At 40.0% G+C, this 22424-nt stretch overlaps 1 long non-coding RNA gene across 3 annotated transcripts in view; it reads right to left on the bottom strand.

Moving 5' to 3' along the window:
• Positions 1 to 22424, bottom strand: part of LOC123579179 — a 257069-nt gene that overhangs the window by 172688 nt on the left and 61957 nt on the right. For all 3 annotated transcript variants that reach the window (XR_006702669.1, XR_006702668.1, XR_006702667.1), the window contains exon 3: positions 17443 to 17557. This is a non-coding gene — a long non-coding RNA (uncharacterized LOC123579179). The remainder of the gene's footprint in view (positions 1 to 17442; positions 17558 to 22424) is intronic.

The raw sequence follows: 22424 nt of genomic DNA on the forward strand, positions 1-22424 counted from the left end.
CTGCTAAATGCTTTGGAAGACAAAAAGATGTCAGTATTTGGTTCCTAAAGAGCTTGTGAAGCGAGACAGAACCTCTGTAGACATGTAGAAACCATCGGTTACAATCAAGAGGTGCTCTGAAAGCTCTAAGGAACAGAAGGCCACTTCTGAGGATGGGGGTGGAAGACCACTGTGGGCTTCATAGAAATGTAATACTTAATCTGAGAGAATTCAGCAAGAATCAATGGGGAGATATAATATATGCAACAATCTAGACCCGGAAACCTGAGATATATTTAGAATAATAAGCAGAGGCTGGTTTTGTTGAGTGTCTGTTGTGGCTAGAATATAGAACAGAAAGAGGATCTTGCAGGTCAAAGCCATGTAGCCAAGAGCGGATGATATGGTCAACCTCTAATCCTGGGATCTGAGCGGGAGTCAAAAGACAGAAGGAAAGGGAGGCTAAGGGCCTATAGTGAGAGCTGTAAAGGAGACCTCCACAGCTTCAGATAGAGACACAGTCATTGGTGCATTTCTCTGGCAGCAGCTAAGAACGGAAAAGAAAAAATATAATCGACATTATTTTTTTTAGATTTATTTATTTTGAGAGAGAGAACACATGTACACATGTGCGAGGTAGGGACAGAGATGGGGGAGAGAGAGAATCCCAAGCAGACTCCGAGCTGTCAGCACAGGGCCCAACATGGGGCTCAACCTCATGAACTGTGAGATCAGAACCTGAGCCAAATTCAAGAGTAAGATGCCTAATGGACTAAGCCAACCAGGCACCCCCAAAACATGGTCAATTATTAAGCCATTGGGCTCTAAGGGCTCTGTTGGCCTGGAATGAATTTTCAGAGCCCTCCATAAGTGCAGCAACTTCCACCCAGTAACCCCTTAAAGACATCACTCTGCTTCTGACACTTAGACCAACCACGACATAGAATGCAGTGGTTGTTTCTTCTTGAATGGCCACAATCCAAAGACTGCTTGTTAGGAACCATTTGTCTGCCAACCCAAAAGTCCTCAGGTCTTCAGCAAAGTTGGGAACACTTGGCAAGGTCTCTGTCCCCAGAGTAACAATGGGAAGAGGTCTGGGCTGGAAGTCAAGAGAGTGGGTGCTGGCCAATCCTGGCGTGGGTATTAAATCCCTGTGGACTTTGGGTGAGCCTCCTCTTCTCCCAAAGTCCAATTTCACTCCTAAGATGAGGAGCTTGGACCAAATACCTGCTTCCATGTCTTACATTCTGTGAGTTGAGATCAAGGGTCCCAAGCTCATGCAGCTATGTAAAGGTGAGGACCAGGACCAGACCCTATGCCTCCTGACCCACTGATCCAGTTTTCTTTCCACAATGCTGGGTTACATGAGTGGGAGATGCTAACGGTAGCAGCCAACATCCGCTGAGTGGCTACCGCATGCCAGTGTGTCTACACTCTATCTAGTCAGTCCTCACACCGATCCTCTGACTTAAAGCTATCAAATCAACTTGCAGATAGGAAACAAACACGGAAAGATGAGGTCGTTTGCCCATAATCGCAAAATCAGTAAATGAGAAACCAGAATTTAAAGTTAGACAGCCCCGTTCCAGGACCCATTATCGTCATCTCTATTCTCCACACTACACAGCAGAATAAGGAGCAGCAGAGCAACATAAGGGACATGGAACCTTAAAATAGAAACCATGGCAGTCTTCCAATGGTGAATTCACATTGCAAGTATGAGAGCTTTCAGAAGAAATATTTTGGTCAGTGTTGCTTGCCTGCATACCTCCCCTTTCCCTCCCCACAGATGACCACATGAACAGTCCCTAGGGGATCATTTACGATCCAGTGGTCTTAACTGTGGTCTGAATGGAGTACGGATAATGACCACATAGAAAATCAGGAGACAGTGGACTCCTGGCTGACTCCCCCAGCTCATAAGACAAGGAAAACCAAAACCACCACAGATTATTTTTACTACAAAATAAAACCCAAGAGGAGGTACTCTCTTGAAATCTTCAGGGAGCCATGCTGACATCACCCCTACACACACAGGTGCACATGCAGGCTTTCCAGTAGAACGCACCTCAGATTCACTGCTGTGTCAATTCAGACATTAGTTCTAATAAAATAAAGGGAGAGGGTACTCAAAAACTTAAAAACTTCTTTCAGAGGCCTGTCCTACAAAATCTCTATACCTTCTTTTACCTATGACATATAAGATCTCAATTCTAGGAGATTTAAGAGTTATTTTTGAGCAGGTTTTCCTATTGCTAATATAAAAATGTGTTAGTGTGGTTGCAAGAACCCCAGACAAAAACTTGTAAGCTTACTTCTAGTCCAGTGCTTTCACCAACTGGCCAGCTGACCTTGGCTGGTCATTTGACTTTCTCAAGTCCTGGTTCCTCATCCGCAGTGAGAAGGCTGATCTTCTCAGAGTTCTGTGAGCCAACCAAGGACCAAGGGCCCTGGAATCATGTGTTTGGCTAGATGGATCCACAGAACACAATTGTGATCCAGGGGGATTAAATTCAGATAAGAAACGAGGGGCCACGAATGCTCTTCTGAAGGAGGAATTAAGTTCAGATAAAAATCTGTGCCTCTGTTTGGTTCTGGAAGCTTGGCTTGGCACTGACCTGCTGCCAAGCCTTGGGGGCTCCTCAATCTATCCACACAGCAGGGAGAGTGAAGCCTCCTTCCCTGGGGGTACGTTTGCATGAAGCAAAGCACCGCAATCCTCCGTGACCTCCCTGGAGGGAAGGTTTGCCTCCTTCCCAGGGAGAGCTTCAGCAGTGCAGAGAGCAGAATATCTGAGGTAGTGAGCAGGACAAACACGGCTGAGAGGAAAGCCAGATATGAAACCACTAACCTTTCTGCAGTGGGGACAGGAGCCCCCCTCATTACACTTCATGGTGCTGCCTCGGCAGACTATGGGTTTCCCTGTAGTTCTGCCAGAAAAAAACCCTTTGTCACATTCTTGATGGCCACACACCAAGATGATCTCTGGATGTTTTTCCCTATCCTTCTAATCCTGGATTGTATTTAACAAAATTTGTATTCCTCTGAGCCTCTAGGATCATTCTAATGCTGTTCTAAGGAAGTAGATTAGCTTTATTCAGAGTACAGTACTATTTTCAATGCATAGTTATACTTAGGTACTTTGAAAAGAACTTCACATTTCCAGCTGCCCAAGAATGGAAGACACTGCTCCTTCATTAATTCATTATGTACTTTCCCTAGACATATAAAAACAGAGGATAGAGGACCAGCATTCAGTGCATTTTAGCAGGGTTCCTGCATGTGGTAAGAGGGGGACCAGAAGGCCCAGTTTCTGCTAATAAAATATAAAGCTTATGGGGGCAGCAATATTATTGCATAGACCCAGCAATTAGAATAGCTTCTGGCACATGGTAGGTGCTCAATAAATCTTTATGGAATGGATGGATGGATGGATGGATGGGCGGATGGATGGATGAATGAGTTCCACCTCTAAAACTGTAGGATTCTCTGATTCTTCAGCCTATGTCAATTATACTTTCACCTATATGATTCTTACTTTTCACTATCTCCTTACATCTCCTGTTCTCATCCCCTCCCCATGTTTATCTGGCCCCAGAGGCACCATACTGGTAGACTGGCTGCTTTGGGTTTTTTTATAAGATTAATTTTAAAATAATAATAATAGCTATCATTTGTTGAATGCTTAAGTGTATCAATCACTATCCTAGGTACTTTAAATGTATCAACTCTTTTCATCTACAAAACAACCCAAGGAGGTCATGTTATTACTTCCATTCAACAGATGAGGAAACCAAGGCAGAGAGAGTGTGCATGTTTTGCCTAAGACTACCCACATGGTAAGTGGGGGGTGCTTAGCTTCAAACTCCAGTAGCTTCAAACTCTGGAGTGTGGCTCCAGAGGTAACGCGCTTAAACCCCAGATCTGCTGTGTAAGCTTCAGCCTTGCTCCTAACTAGAGCATTCACTATAGATCTCTCAACCAGATCTCTCTTGAAAGGATGCTTCAAGGTCCAAATGCCTTCAGAATCACCTGAAGCACTTCATGCTCCATAGGTTCTCAAGGCCTTACTGGCTTCTGTGTTAGTTTTCATCTGAGTCACTGAAAAGTATTCTTCAAGGTAGAAGAATTGAAAGTAATAGTATGAAGTCTATTCAAAGCCAGGTACCAAGCTTTGTACCAGGTGGAGACCAACAGGTAGAGAGAACTCAGCCTAATTGGATATTTACATAAGCCCTTCATCATTACTGTATACCAACACCTATTATATTTGGTCTGTAATGGATGCTCAATTGTTTGCTGAGTTTATGGGAAATTTGTTAATTATTAACAAATGAATGGCTAATAGAAAAATTAGACTTCAAGAACTTTAAAAATAACCTAATAGGCAATCTCAAGTCAAAACCCTATTTTTTGTTAGACAACAAAATGTCATTATTCTTTCAAAACATGTATCTTCAGTGTGTACCATGTTCCCAGCACTATGCTGGTCATGGTGGAGGACAAAGGGAAACTATTACTAGAGAACCCATCGTGAGGAGTTAAAGCTGAAATGGGAAATGAGATTAAAAACTGGAAACAACTAGACTGCAATATATTCTAACTTTATAAAAGATCTGACACTATCCTGCTTCTCAGGATAATCAAATGTGTCCTAGATTTTTTCCCATGTGTTTAAAATGATTTGAGTTAGGTTAAAATGGTCAAATCCATTTTAGAGGTGGGAAAATCAAGCACAGACAGGTAGGTCATTTGCCCATGATCACATATGTAGTAACTGTCATACCAGGATTTAAAGGCACTCAGTCTGACAACAGAACCCATCTCCTAACCTGTACCATCCACACTACACAACAGAATAAGAGTGGCATAGGAACATCAGGTGACATAGGGACCTTACAAATTTACATACAAATATATTTGCATATATAGGTATGGTTTTTGTTGTTTCATTTCTGTGTATGTGTTTTATCATAAAGGAGATCATACACTATGTGCTGTTTTGGAATTGGTTTTCCTTACACATATGTCTTGAAGATATTTCCATGAACTTGCAGAATACATCAACCTTATTTGTTTCTAGCAGTGTATTACATGGTATACATATTTATTTAACTTTCTTCCTACTGATGGAAAATTAAGGTTGTTCAGAGTTTTTCTATTTTAATGCTTCAGTTAACATTTGTGGTTGTATGCTCATGTGTGGATATTGCTGAAGTATATATTTATAGTAGTAAAATTGTTTGTTCAAGGTAAATCAACATTTTGCAACATTTGTTGAAGGTAAAGCAACAATGTTCAAGGTAAATCAACATTTGCAACCAATTTTTTTTATTTTAGAGAGCGTGCTGGCGGAGGCACGGGTGAGTAGGGGAGAGGGGCAGAGGGAGAGAGGGAGAGAGAGAGAGAGAGAGAGAGAGAATCCTAAGCAGGCTTCATGCTTAAGTGCAGAGCCCAATGAAGGGCTTGATCCCATGACCCTTCATTCATGACCTGAACCGAAATCCAGAGTCATACCTCAACTGACTGAGCCACCCAGGTGCCCCTGTAACCCATTTATAATAAGGTTTTTGCCACCTTTGTCAAGGACATAGTTAAAATCACTAGGCTGATGTGGACTCCAGAGACAGGCATTATGGATGGGTATCCACATACCTCATAATTACATATAGTACATCACGCTTTCCATATATTATCTTCATAGTAAGTTATAAAAGAATGTCATTTTCATTTTATAGATTAAAAAAAAACTGAGATGTAGAAAAACTAAGATTTTTCCAGTGTCATTCCATAAATTAAAATCAGAGCTGCAACTAGAAAAAAATTCATTTGTAATTTAGGGTTGTTTCCTTTCAAACCACACTGGTACAATAAATTGCATATAATAAAATGGTTTGCACTCAGCTGTTAACAAACCCATGTATACAAGTTGTAAAAGTGGATAACATGAACATGATTATGGATTGCAAGTTTTGAGGACAGAAATGTGTAAGAAAGGATGAAAAGTGTTTTCCAGCCCCCACATACCATAATGTTATGATCCTAGAGAAATAAAAAAAAAAATAAAATAAAGAGGAAAAACTCATAGTTGATAAAATTGAGATAAAAAGTAAAAAGAGTCCAGAAAGAGTGGTTGGAATGGGAGAATCCTACAAAAAGTGGTCCCTGGAGGCCCCATAAAGATTTGCAAAAAAGAAGCCCTCCAAACATACTATCTTGTGGAAGCTAGGGTAACTCAGACTTAACCTTCTCACCTAAGAATAGTATCCAGCCTAGAAGTTTCTTCTGTAAACTGAAAGGTGGAAATGACAATTACTTGATCAGTAGAGAATTCCAAGTTGAATTCTTTTCAAAGATAATTTACTCCAAGTAAAATATTTTACTGTTAAATATTACTTATGATTGAACAATAGGTATCATTAGGTAAGAAAATTCTGAAGAGGAATGAGTAAGCTTCTCTGCAGAAGTGAATACAGAAATCTGTTCTTGATCATCTTGATCAGAGTAATGACAGAAGGAGTAGGAAACCTATAATGATGTTTTGATAAACTTGCTCAGTCAGATGCCCTAACATTTACATGTAAGTTTCAACTGAGGATTCTGCCAGGACTTAAGATATCTCCTCTCAACAGCTGTCAAAGACAGACGGTCCCTGTCTCAGCTCCTTCCACTTGGCTAGTATGTAATTTATCTATAAATTGTTACTCTCCTCCAGTTCTGACTGTACAAATTACAGATGAGATAAAGTTGGACAGGAACAAAGACAAGAACTCGTGCTGAATAGTGTCTTTGAAGACGGTTATCTTGGAAGATGGCTTTTGGAAAACATGTAAGCTTTCACTACCAGCCCATGGTTAGGAGCAAATTTAAAGAATTGAAAGTGTCCCTCCCAGACACATATTTCTGAAAACTATATGGTTCTTAAGGAGAAGGTCTTGGACTATGAAAAATAGTTGGCAACAGACTGCATCCTATTACTGCCTGCCACTGGGAGTTTGCACTAGAATTTACAATTTTGGCTTTAAGCAGGACACTGAGTGTCCTGGCAACCCTGTATAAAAGATTGGCTGTGAACTTTGCCAAGGACTTATTTACATTTCAGCTGACCAAGACTTTTAATAATCGTCTGACTTCCAAAGCACCTATTCTGAGGTCTTCTGCAGTAGCCCACGGGGAAACAAAGGGCTCCATTCTCATTTGGAGTTCTCCTCGGCCTCCAGCAAAGAGTTTCTGCTCTCTCTAGGGATTCTTGATAAATACGTGGCTCATAAGGGGAGCAAGCAAGGGGTTCAATCTGTGACAGGAAGAGAAGAAACTATGATACCTTCATAGGACTCTCAATAGATGCTCACTGCACAGAGGGCTTGAAGGAACTATGAGATTGTTGTTGCCTTGGCAACCAGGCATGCCTAAATGAACACCAAAATTAATAGTCCTAACAGGCTTCAGTGGCGTCAACAGGATGACAATACGTCCCTTTACTGGGGAATGTGTATGCTCAATAGTGATCCCACTTAGATATGGTTCTCATGTAAAGAAAAATAGTGTCCAATAAAAGCAAACAAACAGAATGGCTATCCTGTACTTGGCACATAAACTTCTCCAAGCCAAGGGCAGGCCCCTGTTATCCTGTCTCCTTGCTAAAGTTAAGAGGAACCTTTCACACTCCCAGGCCTTTTTGTGACTTTCTATTTAATTTTATCACACTATTGCTAGTCTCCCATTGAGCTTTTGTTGTAACCAGATAAAGCTAAGGGGGAGCTGAGGGGAAGCAGAATGAGATACAAAAAGGAAAAAGTAAAATTAGCTAGGGCATATAATTGGACCCTGCTTGGCCTTGAGGAAGGCACAATACATGTTAATTAAGTAGATTAATATGTTGCTTGCTGAAGGGGCTATTGTAGACAGTAGGAAGTAAGTTTAAAACAGGTAAGAACTTTTTTTTTTTTTTCTGAACTAAGGTAGGTTGAGCTACTGCTCTGAAAAATTAGATGAATTGTATCCTTGGGTAGAGATAGGGAATTGGGGGGAAAAAAATCTTTTTTAGGATGTTAGATGTTATTAAAAATCCATGGGGCTAAGCAACTTTTTGATCATGAGAGACTTTCAAGAAATTGCCCAGTCACTGTCTATTAATTGAACTGTACAATGATAATGTTCATGTGGATATAATGGCCTTTCAAATAAGAGTAGCATTCTGATCCAATTGTAGGCAGAAGTTTCATTTCCCAAATATTTATTATAATTATGTGACAGAACTGGTTACTCCAATAGTTTGAATGAAGACAATATCTCAGGTTAAATAATTTGTCCAAAGTTCTGGGCAATGCCTACATTGGAAATAAAAGTCTTTGTCAGGTAATATTGAGCTGGATGTTTAAAGCCTGGGGCTAATGAGCTCAGTCACATGCACAGGTTAGCTGGCTCAGCAGAGTTAGGTCAGCTCTACAATCAGATGCCAGTCAGTCCACTCAGAAATACGTCCAAGTTTGCCAAAAAGAATAAGTAAGCAAAAACACACAATGAGCTCTATGCAAATCCAACATGGCTCAGAGTATACACATGGCAAATGACAGATTCAAGATTTTAAGAAGAATTGAAGCACAATTTGCGAAGAGCACTGGGGGATGTATGGAAGTGTTGAATCACTAATATTGTATACCTGAAACTAATATAAGACTGTGTGTTAACTATACTGGAATTAAAATTAAAAAATTTTTTTCTAATTAAAAAAACTTAGACTAAATTGGACAATATTCTTAGGGAAACATAAAGATGGAAATTAGTTTGCTGTTTAAAATACACAATTAGGGGCCCCTGGGTGGCTCAGTCAGTTAAGTATCCAACTCCGGATTGGCTCAGGTCATGATCTCACAGTTCGAGTTTGAACTCTGCATTGGGCTCTGCACTGAGAGTGCAGAGCCTGCTTGGGATTCTCTCTCTCTCTCTCTCTCTCTGCCCCTTCCCCACTCACTCTCTCTCTCAAAAATAAATAAACCTAAAAATAAAATAAAATAAATAAAATAAAATAAAATAAAATAAAATAAATTGTCCTGAAGTTAAATATTTAAAAGTTTAAAAATAAATATTTATCTAAAAAAAAATAAAAAAGAATGAAGTACACATACCTATCCTTACAAATCCCAGGTGACAAATCATTTTTTAAAAAATGCTCTCAGTTGGGGCGCCTGGGTGGCGCAGTCAGTTAAGCGTCCGACTTCAGCCAGGTCACGATCTCGCGGTCCGTGAGTTCGAGCCCCACGTCGGGCTCTGGGCTGATGGCTCAGAGCCTGGAGCCTGTTTCCGATTCTGTGTCTCCCTCTCTCTCTGCCCCTCCCCCGTTCATGCTCTGTCTCTCTCTGTCCCAAAAATAAATAAACGTTGAAAAAAAAATTAAAAAAAAATGCTCTCAGTGAATATCTGAGCACTATAGCGAATGTGAGTTAATTCACAAGGATTACTCTTTACACTTTTACAGTATCAACATGAATACACATTAGTTTTGCAAACAAAAAGGCAAACTAGTAAATTGTTTGCATCTTCATTACACAAAAGCACAGGGATATATGCTTTAAATGCTACATTATGAGGTTGTGAGAGGCACACATGAGGATAAATTGTCATTTTAAACATTCCTTTCCTCCCCACCCATGCCCCATAAGGACCTCCTGTTGTTATAAGCCTGTAATATATTTCATAGAATATAGTTAGGTGACAATATAAAAGTAATCATATATTACTTACAGTAAAAATCTTCCATTGTTAATATCCTATTTCTTGACCTGAGTGCTGGTCACATGGGTGCATTCCCTTTATGAAAGCTCTATACAATTTTCTGAATGCACGTTAAGCTTCAACCAAATTTTTTGAAAACATTTTCTTGTGACTGCACTGCTGAAGTGTACAAATACTTATATGTTGTTTTACAGCCAACAATTTTATTCCTATAAACTTGAAGGTAAAAAAAAATTTTGTAACATAATCATAGTTTAAGTGTTCCAAAGAAGTTCATTATTTAAATAAACCATGTGGATTATAGCTCTGGCTTGGCCACTAACTAGTGTTGGAATTTGAGCCTCTTGGCGCCTCCCTTTTCTCTCCCAATTAAAAAAGGCTGGATGAGTTACTGCCCAGTGTCTCTTCCAGCTTCAGTATTACTGGAGACTGGGTAACAGGCCAAATAAGAAGTGAGAATCCTTTGGTGAATCTTTTTGTAAACCAACAACCCACTTCCTGGTTTATCTCTTTTGTAAACAAGAATTTAATAGGGGGAGAAAGCTGGAGTGAACAAAAACCCAGCTGAGTGACAGCCTTGACCCATATGACTCGGCTGTAAACCACAAGCCTTAGTCCAGTCACATAAGGTCAGAGCCCCAAAGAGAGGAGAAGCTGCTAAGTATCTCCTCCATTAAAGTCTGAAAGTCCGGGGCACCTGGGTGGCTCAGTCGGTTGAGCATCCGACTTCGGCTCAGGTCATGATCTCACAGTTCATGAGTTTGAGTCCTGTGTCAGGCTCTGTGCTGATGGCCTGGAGCCTGCTTCAGATTTTGTGTCTCCCTCTCTCTCTGTCCCTTTCTCTCTCTCTCTCTCTCTCTCTCTCTCTCTCAAAAATAAATAAACATTAAAAGAATTTTTTTTAAAAGTCTGAAAATCAGTAAGATGAGGATTAACCTCTTCCTGCCAAAAGAACTGTACAAGGTTTTCAGTGGGGCTAAGTTTAGTAAAAGGACCAAACATTTAGTCAGCACCTGCTGAACACCAAGCTTCCTGGTAACTGCAGGGTATAAAATAGCAAAAAAGGCAGACAGAACTCGGCCCAACGAGTCTTAGGGCTTGTGGGAGACACAGACAAGTAAACAATCAATTATAGGGGGATTTGTATAATAAGTGCTGTGAAGGCAGACAGGGAAGATACCGTGTGAACAAGCACAGGAAGGGCACATAACCCACAGTAGGGCCATATTAGGGAGGTTTTCTAGAATAAGAAATGTCTAAATAATGACCAGGAGTTAGCCACACAACCATGTTTAGCTTACATGCTAGGAGGAAGTATGGCGTAGGACGGGCTCAGGAGTCAGACTACTCAGCTTCAATTCCCTGTGCTACCACTAAATAGCTGTGTGAGTCTGAGTAGGGCTCCTACACTCTCACTAAGCCTCAACTTCCTTATCCACAAAATGGGAATAATAATAGTACTCATGGATTCTTACAAGGATTAAGTGAGAGAATCCATGTTAGCACAGAGTCTAACTATTACCATTGTTATTATTAACAGTGAGATAGATGTGGGGAGGGGACCACAGAACATCTCTGCATAAACTGGCCCAGAGGAGACAAAGAATATGGCTGTTTTGTGGCCTGAGAGTGGACCAGTCCAGCTGGACAGAAGAAGGGAGGGGGCGATGAGATAAGGCTGGAGCAGAAGGCAGGCAGTAGAAGGCAAAAGGCCCTGTGCATTGTGTTAAGGAGTCTGGAATTCATCCTGGAAGAATGAGGAGCACTGAAGTGTTCTAAAAGGAGAGGCCCATGACATCCACTATCCACTTTATCAGTAGGGGAGAAACGTGCCGCCCACATAAAAAAAACCATTTATGTTGCCCCGGAACATTTAAGACTGCATCAACTACCCACTTTCCTCTACAGAGGATGAGGTCCAGTTGGAATTCAATAGCTTGCTAACATCCCGGGATTCCCTTCCCTTGGTGAGCTGGAAATGCAGCAGCTCAAATAACTGCAGTTAATTCAGGAGAGGCATTACCAAAATAATGTAATTCGGCCTAAGAGACCCAGTTCAGAAAATTAACATAGTATATCTTTTCATGAGCCATGAGCTGCAGGCCTCTCTTGAGTCATCAAACTTGCTCTATTAGATTACAGAAAATCCCAGACAACTAGCACTGCTGTGGCTGGATTTTTGTAGAACGCAGACCTTTTTTTTTTTCTAGCAGAGGAAAAGTAAGCATAAACCACAGCAGCAGAGTCTTCTGTAACATGAGACTCGGGATACTTCTGCGCTTCCCATCTCTTAAACCTGACCTCTAAGGAGAACTTTAATAAGAGCAAGCCAAGCTTCTCGGGATGAATAAGTGAAGCCCATAAGGGATGGATGTAAGGTCTGACATGACTCAACATTTATAAATGATCTGGAAGAAGAAGTAAGCAGTCAGTCTCTGATGCAGACACCCTTGTGTGCTTCCGGGTAGTTTAAAGCCAAGGTTTGGAGGACCATTTGTGGGAGGGTAGGCAAGAGAGTGGTAGATGCAACACAAAGGATATTTGGAAGAGAACAGTCCAAGATCTCCTTGCAAAAGTAGGAACTACCAGTCAGACCCCACAAGTGACACCTGGAATTACGGTGTGGCCCGTTAGGCTGCTGGAGCCAGAAAATGTGGGTACCATCTAGAAGCATACTGAAAGCAGAAGAGAAAGCAAACCACCATTCCTCAGCCCTCTCAATCAAAATGGAGGCACATCTGCTCCTGAAATGCTGTGTGGCTTTATGGCTAAGCGCCAAGACACGGAAAACAGAACCTGCCCGCATGTTCAAGCACCTCCTGCTTGTCCGCCAGACTCCATGAAATCACATACAGTGTTTTGCACACAGCAATGAGACTTAAATATCAGTAACACCCGCCGTTTAGTTCATGCATTTAGTGAGTATTTACTGCAAACTGGCTGCATGCAAGGCAGCATGCTAGCAACTAGGGGCAACATCAGGGATGAGATATGTACACTGACCTCAAGTGGCTTACTGTCTAGTAGATGAAATGAGATATGCACATTATCTGTAACACAGGGCACAAAGTAATAAAAACCACAACAGAGGAGCAGATAAAGTGTAACAGAAGCATCCCACACATATTGAAAGGATATTATTACATCAATAAATCAAATATATATATGATGTATTTTTATTAACCTCATTCATTTTAAGGTTTAACCTGGACAGTGATGGTCACTGATTTTACTAACTGGCAATTCCATTAATGCCCAGAGCCAGCAGCTGATATTGATCAGCAGGTCATAGTGGCAACAGGAAGATGGAAAGTTTCTGAATGAAGCTGAACTCTGGGGCTATTATTAATAGTGGATATTAAGAAGATGGATATTTTTTTTCTGATGGCCAAAGTTAGAAGGAAGACTGAGCTTTTGAGTGAAATCTGCCATTGTTCTGTTGCCTTTGCCCTCAGGGGACTTGGTTTATCCCACAAGGTGCAAGAGCCGTGTCCTAAAACGCTCTTTAATGGAGGAGAATAAAAATCATGCTCATTATCAGGATGAAGTAGCTAACATCCTGTTTCCACCTAAGTCAGCTTAGAGAAGCCATTTACTATATTACAACTCTGTCCTCCCCTGCCTTATCCCACACCAAAAGGTACACATTGGATTTAGGAGATTAATTCTGCTTGTGGAACTGCCAGCTCTCGCAAACCCTCATAATCAGAGTTCAAGAGGGAAATCAGTGGTGCTACAGCAGGGCTTGACAGAAAAATATGTTTGGGAGTATGGAATTTCTATTTCCTCAAAGTAATATACTTCAAAGAAACTAGGTATAGGAGTTTTTAATTCTGCTACTTAGATACAAAGCCCTCTCTTCTGCTGTGCTCTGACACAGGAAACAAAGTTACGTGGCTACCTACCTTTTGTAGTCAGCAATGCATATTTTTTCATGGACCTCCTTAATTAATGCAAACAGACTTGCCCCATTCTCCATCATTTCCACAATTACATTTACTTTTGCCTCTGTGTCTATTAGTGGGGGGAGGGGCATATTTGTATAGGCATCTCCTAGTTACCAGAATGCATTTAACTGGGAACTGAGTTCCTCAATGTAATGAAATCACATTTCAGAATGGAGCAAACCTCTTAAGGTCACATGTTTAAAGAAAAGGAAGATTTTCAAGCATATGACATTATTAAAAATATTAGCAATGAAGTCAATGAAGAAGTCTATGAAGTCTATCCATTGAGTTTCTAATATATCAAGGTATGTTACTAGATGCTATATGTGATTTATTTAAAAGTTGAATATTGGTCCCTATTTTCAAGGAGCTTATAATCTAGTCGGCAAGAGAAGTTTAAAATTACACACAAATTAGATATAAGATTTAATAGTAGAGCAATACCAACATGTCTGCTAAGTTCAGGGAGCTTAAAGGATGGAAAATAATGAGAATAAATGTTAAATTTCATTTTGAAAGAGCCTGGAGTTGTTGGAAAATCATCAAGGCTTTAGGAATTTCTACCTTTCGGAAAGAAAGACCCACTTTGTGAGACATGGTAAAGTTGATGGCCCTACAGGCAGGAGTTTCAGTTTTTGTGTTCTGTTTTCGGTCTTTTTAATTTTATGTTTTATGCTAAAATATAGCATGACACTTAACCTTGCGAATATTCTTCTCCTTCACCTAATCTCCAAAGATGATTATTTTTTTTTTTTAATTTTTTTTTTAATGCTTGTCTATTTTTGAGAGAGAGAGAGAGAGAGAGAGAGAGAGAGACAGAGCGTGAGCAGGGGAGGGTCAGACAGAGAGGGGGACACAGAATCCGAAGCAGGCCCCAGGCTCCCGAGCTGTCAGCACAGAGCCCGATGTGGGGCTTGAACTCACGAGCTGTGAGATCACGGCCTGAGCCGAGGTCAGACGCCCAACTGACTGAGCCACCCGGGCGCCCCGATGATTATTTTTAACAAGAATTTCAATTAGGAGTGCCTGGGTGGCTCAGTGTGTTGAGCATCTGACTTTGGCTCAGGTCAGGATCTCATGACTCATGAGTTCAAGCCCCGTGTCGGCTCTGTGCTGACAGCTCAGAGCCTGGAGCCTGCTTCAGATTGTGTCTCCCTCTCTCTCTGCCCCTCCTGCCCCACTCATGCTCTGTCTCTCTCTCAAAAAAAATAAGCAATAAAAATTTTTTTTAAAGAGTTTCAATGAATTAAGGAATACTTGCATTGTTCAAATCGTATTTCATCTGGTTTCTTCTATTTTAAGGATACTGGAATGAGTATTAACTTCTCTGGATGCTCTGAAGTCTATAGTAGGAGCTACAGAATCACAAACGCATTATCGGCTTCGTAAGATAGGAATGCTGTTTTAGGGAAGTTCAGATTCCATTTTGTGGGTGTTTTCATAAACAACTGCACTTCTAACTTCAGTTTAAACAAAACAGAAATCTTAACTGTCAACCAAAATAACTCTTAAACTTGAGTTTTAACATGTCATATTATGGGAGTCTTAGCTCTCTGTCTCTCCTCATCTCCAATATGCAACGAGCCCAGTAAGGTGCAAAACTTAGAGGAGACATCAAAATGAAAGCTGAATATTTGGGTTCAAATTGCAGAGGAAGAAAAGGAATATTTTGGAGAATCACAAGGGATATGTCTGTTGTGATTGCTTTAAATCAATTTAAGCACGCACTGCATTTTAAGTAAGTTGTTTGCCTGGTTTGTTTTATTTTTAATAAATAAACATAAAACTATAATCTTAAATGCAGGGTGAGAATCCAGATAATTGCTTTACTTTTATAATTGAGAGCATCTGTGTCTCAAAACATCATAAGTCTGAGAGCTACTCTGGGGATGATACACTATGCATTCAAAATACTAGAAGAGGAGACCTTCTTAGTGAAATAACAGCGCACCTATGGTCACTGTATCAGTGTTTCTGAATTTTTATTTCATCCTTTGAGGGTTTTCCAGAAATATGGACCTTTCATATGTTTAAAAAAGGTAGGATCAATTGCTTTGTTTCTGAATTAAAAACTAAAGTATCCCCAAACTATCCAGCTTCACATCCACACACAGGAATTCTAACATCATAGTTTAAAGCTTCTAAGTCTAATTACTGTGCCAGTATTAGGATTATAATGCACCCCATTCTTGATTATTCAAAGACTAATTATCTAGGCCAGGCACTTAAGCTTGTCCCTATTCCCTTGGTTTTCTGCCATTTGGTTATTTTAAGGTTCACTGGCCTCTTCACATGCCGGGCAGAGGAAATAGAAGATGAAATTCAAATCAGCAAATTTTAACTTCTCATATGATCTACTAAAAATTATGGGATAGAGGAGGAATAGCTAACGGGACAATTGAGGTTCTCCATGTATTTGATTTATTAATAGTGTTGTCTTTCTCCAATGATAAGCTGGCCAGATGTCTTGAACTAAGTAAAATAACACTTGATTTTGACTCTTTGACCTTCCTATTATTTCACTTTATTGATTAATTTTGTCCCTGGGATTCCAGTTCTTCCTCCCTTTGTCCTTCCTTCTCCCTTTCCTTCCTCACTGTCAGCAGGAGTTACATTTATTTACTAAATGACAGCCCTTTTATTTCTGACTTTGAAGGGGAATCCCTAGGATATCCAGGCCTTTCCTACCACACTTTTAACTCTGCTAGGTTTGCTAAGCTAGACCCTCAATGCTATATGCTTACATGCTACCCCCAGCAGAGAATGGGGTGTGGCCCTGCTGTAGCTCCCTCGGCTGCAAGTTTTATCATGTCTTGTCACTTCAGATGCTTCTACAGACGTTTAAGATGACCCACCATCCAGCCACATCGCTCACTCCACTCCCACTATGTACCTCTGTCAGTGACAAAATCCTTAGCCAATAGAATATAAATCAGAGCATTATTTCTTTCAGTCCTGTCTCTCCATCATTCCTTGTTTACCAGCCAAACCCACAACAGTTTCCTACAGCTCAAACTGTCAAGGATTCAATCAAAGTTCAGGCCACAGGAAGAAAGGATCCCCAGGCAAGAATAAGCCTATGAATAAGACTCCCCAAACTCAAAGGATTCATCTTCCATTGGCTCCATGGAGGCACCAAAACCCCTGTTAAGCCTGTAATCTTCTGTCCAACATTAGAAACCACAGGTCCTAGACATAGCCCCAATCCTGAAGAGAAATGAGCAGCTGTCCTCCATATTCCCAAAGCCTAAAAGGTGTATCATGGTTCCGGGATCATGAGGGAAGAGAAGAATTCAGGTTACAGGTCACAGGCTCATATTCTGTTGTCTCATGGTCTATTCTAGTCTGGTCTATGTTATGTGATGAGATGCCTCATGTATCCGTCTATCTATAGTTGTATCTATATTAACTACACCTATATCTATATATCTATGTCTACACCTATGCCTATATCTATCTAGCAGACACTAAGTGGTTTATACGTATCATATCTCTCCTTACAGCAACTCTGAAATAGGTACTACTAACATCTATCACACATGAGAAACTAAGGTTCAACTTGCCAGAAAATGGCAGTTGGCTTCAAACCCAGATTGTCTGACTCCAGAGTCCATGCTCATTCTATTACACACCCCAGCCCTATATTGAGTCTTATTCCCTCATTTTCCCCACATCTCAAATTGCCACCAGCTAGAGCTTATTAGCTAGTCAATAAATAAGACTTCATTCCTGCAATAACTGACCACTTAAGACCTTCCATGTAAGACTACTCTAACTTTACCTCTACACCAGGTTGTAGATTGTAGATCCTTCCCAGGATTCTCCAACCCAGGCCAGGGTCCCCAACAAGAAGACTCTTTTCCAGGTCTCCTTTTCACAAAGTCGACCATGAAGAGCTCAGAAAGAAGGGGAAAAAATGGTATTAACTACAAATGTGTAAATGGCATGTGGGAGCATAGATGGCAAAGAATTAGAAATAACCTAGAAAGCTGACACCAATGGAAAGATCCCAGTAAGTAGTAACATATAGCAATACTTGATATAGCAATTAAAGCAAATAAAATAAAAATATTATAGACATTCCTGAAAGATACAAGATAGACTTGAACAAATGGAAAGTTTCCCCTATTTTTGGATAGGATGATTCAATATCATAAATATGTCAGCTCTTTCTAAGTTTATTTATAAATTTAACTCAATACCAATAGAAATGCCAACAAGATTTTCTGTGGTATTAGGCAAGTTGACACTAAAGTTCATATGGAAAAACAAACATGCGAGAATGGTCAGAAAAATACTGAAAAAGAAAACCTATGAGGTTGTGGTAAGGAGGGGGAATTAGCCCTTACCAGACATTAAAACATGCTAGAGAAAGTTTGCAAGTTCCTATTTAGTCTATAGGCTAAAGAAAGGCTTTTAATCATGGTTCAAAACCCTGAGACAATTTAAAAAAAAATTAATAAAGCTTGACTACATAAAAATTTTTGTATGGCAAGAGAAAAAACAGTATAAGCAAAGTCAAAAGACTTTGATAAAATAGACAAAAACATTTGCCATACATACCACATGCAAGCAGCTAATATCCCTAATATACAAAGAACTCTTAAAAATCCAAAGACAGGGGCACCTGGGTGGCTTGGTCGGTTAAGTGGCCAACTTCAGTTCAGGACATGATCTCGTGGTTCATGAGTTTGAGCCCCATGTCAGGCTCTGTGCTGACAGCTCAGAGCCTGGAGCCTGCTTTAGACTCTTTGTCTCCCTCATTCTCTGCCCCTCCCCCAGCTCACTCTCTCTCTTTCTCTCTCAAAAATAAATAAACTTAGAAAAAAATTTTTAAAAATCCAAATACAAAATCTTAAAATGGAAGAATGACATGAAGGTAAACACACAAACACACACACACGATCTAAAGTGGCCCTTAAATATATAAAAAGTGATTCAACACACTCAGAGAAATGCAAACTGAAACACTGATATCCCATTTCTCATTTATTAGATTGGTGAAAATTTTAAAGTAAGACAACACATTCTTTTGGTGAGGCTGTAGGGAAACAAGCACTCACATACATTACTGATGAGAAGGCAAACTGATGAATCCTTCTGGAAGGGAATTTGGCCACATCTAACAAAAGTACACATGCACATATCTTTTGACTTGACTATTCCACTTCTAGGATTCTAGCATAAAGACAGATCTCCAATAATACAAGAATACAGACTGACAAGATTATTCATTGCAATATTGTAATTGCAAAATATTAGAGACAATCTAAATGCCCATACACAGGAGACTAATTGAAAAAAAGGTGGTATATCACACAATGGAGTACTGCATTACATGCAGCAGCAAAACAAGGAAAAGGAAGATCTCTGTGAACTGATATGTAGGGATTTCTAGAACAAACTATTAAGCAAAAAAAAAAAAAAAATCAAAGTACAAAGGGAATATCTACAGTATGTTATCCTTCATCTAAGAAAGACGGGAATGTAGGAAAATATGTACCTGCTTATTTGTACAAAAGGAATACAGGAAGGATAGACCAGTAACCAATGAGCATGGTTACTTTGTGGTTGTTGGTGGAATAGAAAAGGCAGAAGAAAAAAGGGGGCAGAGGAACAGGTAGTAAGGATGGGGGGAGCAATATTTCTCTGAATACAGCTTTTTATGTAACGTTGACTCTCAGAACCATGGTAAAGTTTCATGGTATTATATATACTGTGGATAATGAAAGTCAGGTTTCCAACTGTCACAGAAAAAAGCTACAATTCAGGAAAAGCAAAAGGCTAGAACAATGTGGTGTTAAATTGGAATCAGAGGTATCAGCATGAACTCATGGATTTTAATATACATACAGGTGGATACATACAGAAATAAATCATACACACACACACACACACACACACACACACATATACACTTCCTAGATCTGTCCACTTGATAGAGAGCCTAGAAAAAAATGGCGCTCGGTCATTCAGGCACAGACACCTAGTGCCCAGGCCCTGGTTTCTAAGTAACATTCTCCAATGAAGGGGACCTGGGCTCCTTGGAAAAGTGGTCAGTTCTACAGCTGGGATAGGGAAAATACAAGATGAGCCTGAATGCTGATGTGTCAGAAAGTAACGAAGTGCTCAAAAAAGCAACGGACCTGTTAAAAGGACACAGAAGCCAACCTGAAGGAGCTCTTAATAACCAAAGCTGGGACAATTTGAGCAACAAAAGGACAATAATAATAATAGTAATGGAAAAAAAATAATAGTAATGGATTATAACCCACAGAATATACAATAAATACTCATGAGACCATATTAGTCTAGATAAATAATCAGAATTAAACAGGGGATAAGCTAGTTACAAGAAGGCAAACATTGTAATATTCCTCATCTATGACATTTTTGGAGTAAATTTCAGGGACACAAAGTAAAATGGTGAAGGCAGGAATGGGGAGGTGATGTTTAGTGGGGACAGAGTTTCAGTTGGGGAAGATGAAAAAGTTTCTAGAAATGGATGGTGGTGATGGTTGCACAACAATGTGAATGCCCTTAATGCTACAGAATTGTACACTTAAATGTAGTTAAGATGGTAAATTTTATGTTATATATATTCTACCACAATAAATTTTTTAAGTGTATTTAGAAAGCAAAAATAAAAACAAATAATAAACAGAGGAGAACGTCCGGCTCCTCCTTACAGTAGAACTCTAATGAATGCAGAAGGAATGAGGGAAAATAAGAAAACCTCCAGGGGCGCCTGGGTGGCTAAGTCGGTTAAGCATCCGACTTCGGCTCAGGTTGTGATATCACCGTTCATGAGTTCAAGCCCTGCATGGGGGTCTCTGTTGTCAGTGCGGAGCTGCTTGGGATCCTCTGGCTCCCCATCTCTCTCTCTGCCCCTCCACCACTCCCTCTCAAAAATAAATAAACATTAAAAAGAAAAAGAAAATCTCCAGTAGGCAAACACTAGAATATTACTTGCAGCAGCAAGAACTATTGATGGATGTTAAAATTATTGAGCAAATGAGAAACAAGATATTTGCACAGAGTATCTCCCCCAAAAGATACTTATTAATTACAAAGGGGAAGATGTGAACTTTAAAGTGGAGACACTTGGCAGACACCATCCTAGCTACATGATCAAAGGTACCACCACAACTTGCAAGACATGTCAGCAAAGAGACACAGCACCTTTTCTGTGATATTCCTGCCAAAATGCACGATCTAAACCCGATCATGAGGAAACATCAGACATACCTGAACTGAGGGACATTCTACAAAATAACTGGTCTCTAAATCTTCAGAAGAATCAGGATCTTTAAAGTCAAGGAGGGGCGCCTGGGTGGCGCAGTCGGTTAAGCGTCCGACTTCAGCCAGGTCACGATCTCACGGTCCGTGAGTTCGAGCCCCGCGTCGGGCTCTGGGCTGATGGCTCAGAGCCTGGAGCCTGTTTCCGATTCTGTGTCTCCCTCTCTCTCTGCCCCTCCCCCGTTCATGCTCTGTCTCTCTCTGTCCCAAAAATAAATAAACGTTGAAAAAAAAATTAAAAAAAAAAAAAAATAAAGTCAAGGAAAGACCGGGGAACACCTGGGAGAATGAAGGAAACCGAAGAGACGTGACAGCTAAATGTCAACATGTTTCTGAACTGGAACCATTTTCTACACAGGACATTATTGGTACAGTCAGAGAAAGTGGAATGGTTTGAGGATTATAAGGTAGTAATATGTCAGTGTTAATTTCCCGATTTTGATGATTGCAATGCAGTTATATAGCAGAACACCCTCACATGTAGGAAACACACACTGAAGTATTCAGGGGTAACAGGACATCAGGTTAGCAACGTATTCTCAAATTGGTGAAAAGGAAATTACTGGTACTTAACTTGCATGCATAAATTTGAGATATTGTCAAAATAAAAATATAACTAGTATTAAAAGATAAAGGAATTACCTCACATAATTCCAAATGCAGAGAATTGAGGAAGGAGTAAAGAGGCAAAGAGCAAATCAAAGAGGCATCATTGGAAGAAATAAGAGCCCAGAATGGCTAAGAATTTTCCAAGCTGAGGAGGTAAGAAAGTCTCAAGTCCTCAGAGTGAATGTTTACATCAACTGCCAAGACAGAATAACAAAAATAAATCCATATCTAAGCATACCATAGTGAAAATTCTGAACAGCAGGGATAAAGCAAAAATCCTAAATGCTACCAGGAGAGAAGACAGATTACCTACAAAGAGGCAGTCATTAGGCTGAAAGCAGGCTTCTCATGGGTGAATTGACACCAGCAGATGGTAGGGAAATAGCTTCCAAGCAGAAAAGCGAAAATAACGAGAACTGTATATGGAGCAAAACCAGTGTCATTCTGACTGCAGTAGGTCTCAACAGGATATCCCTCAGCAAGAAGAAAACTGAACCCAGAAGGAAGGAGTAGGATATAAGGAACATACCTGGCAAAGAAATTAACAAAATGTATTGGTAAATCTATATAAATATTGATTGCTAATAATAATCATAACAACTAATTTTTTGCCTTAATTTAAAAACTGGTAAAACCAACAATAAAATGGCAGATTGAAGAAAGGATTCTTTGGGTAATTAAAGCCCTGATAAATTTCTTGTCTTGTTCAGAAGGAGAAGAGAATGACTGAAGAGTTATAGACTTTGGGCAGAGAGCTTAAAGTGAACGTTAAAAGTGTAAAAAAAAAAAAAAAAATTTAAACATAGAATCTAAAATTTTCAAACTCCTGGAGTAGAGGTTGAGGAAAAAATAATA

This window comes from Leopardus geoffroyi, chromosome E2 (assembly GCF_018350155.1).
Source record: "Leopardus geoffroyi isolate Oge1 chromosome E2, O.geoffroyi_Oge1_pat1.0, whole genome shotgun sequence".
NCBI classification, from domain to species: domain Eukaryota; kingdom Metazoa; phylum Chordata; class Mammalia; order Carnivora; family Felidae; genus Leopardus; species Leopardus geoffroyi.